The sequence below is a fragment of the Arachis hypogaea genome, chromosome 3 (genome assembly GCF_003086295.3).
Source record: "Arachis hypogaea cultivar Tifrunner chromosome 3, arahy.Tifrunner.gnm2.J5K5, whole genome shotgun sequence".
Classification (NCBI taxonomy): domain Eukaryota; kingdom Viridiplantae; phylum Streptophyta; class Magnoliopsida; order Fabales; family Fabaceae; genus Arachis; species Arachis hypogaea.
This window is the reverse complement of record NC_092038.1, coordinates 53,709,561-53,712,746: the sequence shown is the minus strand read 5'-3', so window position 1 is coordinate 53,712,746 and position 3,186 is coordinate 53,709,561. Positions and strand designations below refer to the sequence as shown.

The 3,186-nt window shown below is 26.3% G+C and overlaps 1 long non-coding RNA gene across 1 annotated transcript; it reads left to right on the top strand.

Annotated features, from left to right (window-relative positions):
• Positions 1–1,739: 1,739 nt before the first annotated feature.
• LOC140182656 (uncharacterized) lies at positions 1,740–2,255 on the top strand. Its single transcript, XR_011878640.1, has 2 exons — positions 1,740–1,835; positions 1,938–2,255. It is a non-coding gene; the product is annotated as an uncharacterized lncRNA (long non-coding RNA).
• The last annotated feature ends 931 nt before the right edge of the window (positions 2,256–3,186 follow it).

Genomic DNA, 3,186 nt, shown 5'->3' with positions numbered 1-3,186 from the left:
CCGGGTTTTACATTGTTTACACATTTGCATTTGGTTGTGTTTGCTTGTATTACATCTATGTGATTCTGCTGTTTAACTTGTTTGCATGTTGGTTTGGATCTCTTACTTGTGCTATTAGTTCACGGATGTATTGAGGTGAGATGTTGTAGTTGAGAAATGATTATGTGGCTGAGAGATGGTTAATATGACTAATTTTGTGATTAAAATCTTTCTTCTGTTTAGAAATTTAAAGAAAAGTAATTAATTTTCTAAAGTATAAATAATTTTTTTCATAAAATAGTTTTATTGAGTAAGGCTAATTATTTTCATTTTATCTCATTACTTTTACGGCATTCCTATTCCCTACTGAGAACGTGTGTTTTATTCTCACCCCAAAATCTTCCACCCTTTCAATGACACAGGTTCGAAGACTCAGTATGAAGCTGCGACCGATTAGTAGATTTACTTATGATTCCTGTTGCTTTTATAGAGTTCCATCGCCCTTGTTGCATTAGTTTTTTATTTTATCCAGAGGGATAGGTATTGTATTTGAGTTTTATATTGAACATATTCGTATGGCATTTATTATCATTAATAATGATGTGATTATTATTATTTGAAGATCTTTGATATGTGGTCTTAATTAATAGAAACAAAATTTTCTAGAATTTTCTTAAAAACTGAAACGCAATATCGACGTAAAGGCTCAATATTAAAGAGATAATAAAAGAAAACAGGTTAGTAACACCTTACTTTTGGTACGATCATGACGTGCTAAAAGTTAGGGTGTTCCAGGTAAAGCTTTTCAGTGAGGTGCTTGTGCTTTTTAAAAGCTCAAGCTTCTCATTATGTGTTTGGTAAATCAAAAAGATCACGTGCTTATGCTTGCAGCTTTTAAAAGATCGGAGTACTTTTGAAAGCACCTAAGGTAAATCTTTTCAAAGTTTGCTTGTGCTTTTCAAAATTTAAAAGTCTAATATAACATCATATGTTAACTAATTTTCAAATTTAATGCTCAGATTTATGTCTATTATAAGATTTTTAAATTTTAAAAGTTGTTTTAGCAAACGCAATTATTGTTGCTTGTGTTTATTAAAAGCTATTTTTAATTTGATTTACCAAACATAAATGTTACGACTTTTAAAAAGCCATCTTTTAAAAATTAACTTTTATAAGCTACTTTTGAAAAATAAAAACTTTACCAAACTAAGCCATAGTCAACGAATATTTTAATATTGATTGTATGTTCTGAGTGAATTTATTAACTAATATTTATTAACAATAAAAGTTTTTATACATATATTTAATGCCATTGCATTATATTCATATAACATTTATAGTAATGTTATATTGTAGTCAACCAAAGCTTTAATTCAGTATTTTTCATTAATTAACATGTTTGAAAATAAAAAAATTGTATATGAAGTAATATTTTACTAAATTCGTTTAATATTTAATAGAGTAATGTTAGAAATTCAATTTAAATGCTAAATTTTTCAAAAAAAGAAAGAGAATATTTAAAATTAAAAGAATATTGACTAATATTAACAACCTAAAAATTAATTTTCTGTACTTTCTCAATTTAATATCACTATTTCAAAATGAGAGTGACCAAAAAATGTGAGAACAAAAGATAATTAATTAACAAATAGAAATATCATAAATTCTCTTTATAATAGGTAAGATGACCAATTGTCTTCTAGAATAATTCGACTACTATATATTGATAGATACGTTTGTATTTTTTTCAAATAACCTCGATATCAATTCTATCGATAAGGATATATTGTTTATTAGAATGAAGTTCATCATTGCTTTAATTTTGATTGGTTTCCTTGCCATGTCCATGACTTCAGGTATGTTTTTCCAATCATGTAATAGAAAAATCTAAGTCATATTTCCTTTATAGGTGGCCTAGGTAAAGAGTATTTTTATGTGATGGTGTAATTGTGTTGTAGGACATGAGGAGATAGAGAAAGATCTATGTCATATTCCACCAGGACATGAACAACTACAGAAAGTTATAAATAATTGGTGCTACAAAATTACTAGTGAAGCTTGTGAACTCACAGAAGACTTGAAGTGTTGCCATGATTGCCAAAATACGTATGGATCCACCGCATATGGAAAATGTCTTTCTTCTAAGCTACACTGTATTTGTCTCACTCCATGTTAAGATTCTAGTATGTGTATTTCATACACAATGCAATGTTGTAGAACTTACATAAATAATTCAAAATTATAAATTCTAAAAAGTCACACATTGTATTTGTGTCTATCCATGTTAAGGTTCTAGTATGTATTATTTTATACAGAATCCAGTATTGAGGTATGTACATGAATAACTGGAAATTAGAGTAATTACCCAAATCAAGTCCTAAAAATTTTAAAAATAAACATTTTAGTTTTTTTAAAAAAAATATCACATAGATCAATCTTCAACATTTTTTGATGTCTGATATAATAATTTTCCATTCATTTTCTGATATGACTCACTAAATTTTTCATGTATTTATTAAAAAAAGAATATTAGTAGATATTATAATCAAATTAATTTTTGAGATTAAGTTAAACCTGTTTGATTTCTAATAAGAAATCTTTTCAAAAAAAATATTATTGAATCATTCTTACTACATACACAATTCCAAATCTAACAAAAAGAGATGTACTAAGTCTTATATTCTCTTAAATTAAAAGCATATTACACTACAAAAAAATGTTGAGTACCGTCGGATTTTCCGCTATATTTACCAAAAATATTTGCCGGTAATATGCTTACCGGCGAAATGAATTCGACTGTATATATCTCATCGATAATTGTTTACCAGCGGATTTTTTTGTCTGTCGCTAATTACCATCGGAATATTTTCACTGGTAATTTTTATTGTCGAATTTTTTTCGGTAAATTCGAAGGTAATATATTATTAATTAATAATTAAATTAATAACTACTGGTAGATTTAACCGATGATAAATTTGACGGTAAAATTAAATTTTAAAGTTTTTTAAAAATTAATATATAATTCATGCATATTAAAAGATGACTTCAAAACTTGAAGGTAAAATGTTTATTGATATAATAATAAATTTCAGCAAATAAAAAGAATTTACAAACAAAAATAAAAAAACCTAAGGAATTAGAATGAAGAATTTACAAGTTTCAGAAAGTAAACACAATTTACAAATAGAATTTAATAAATAAAAATCC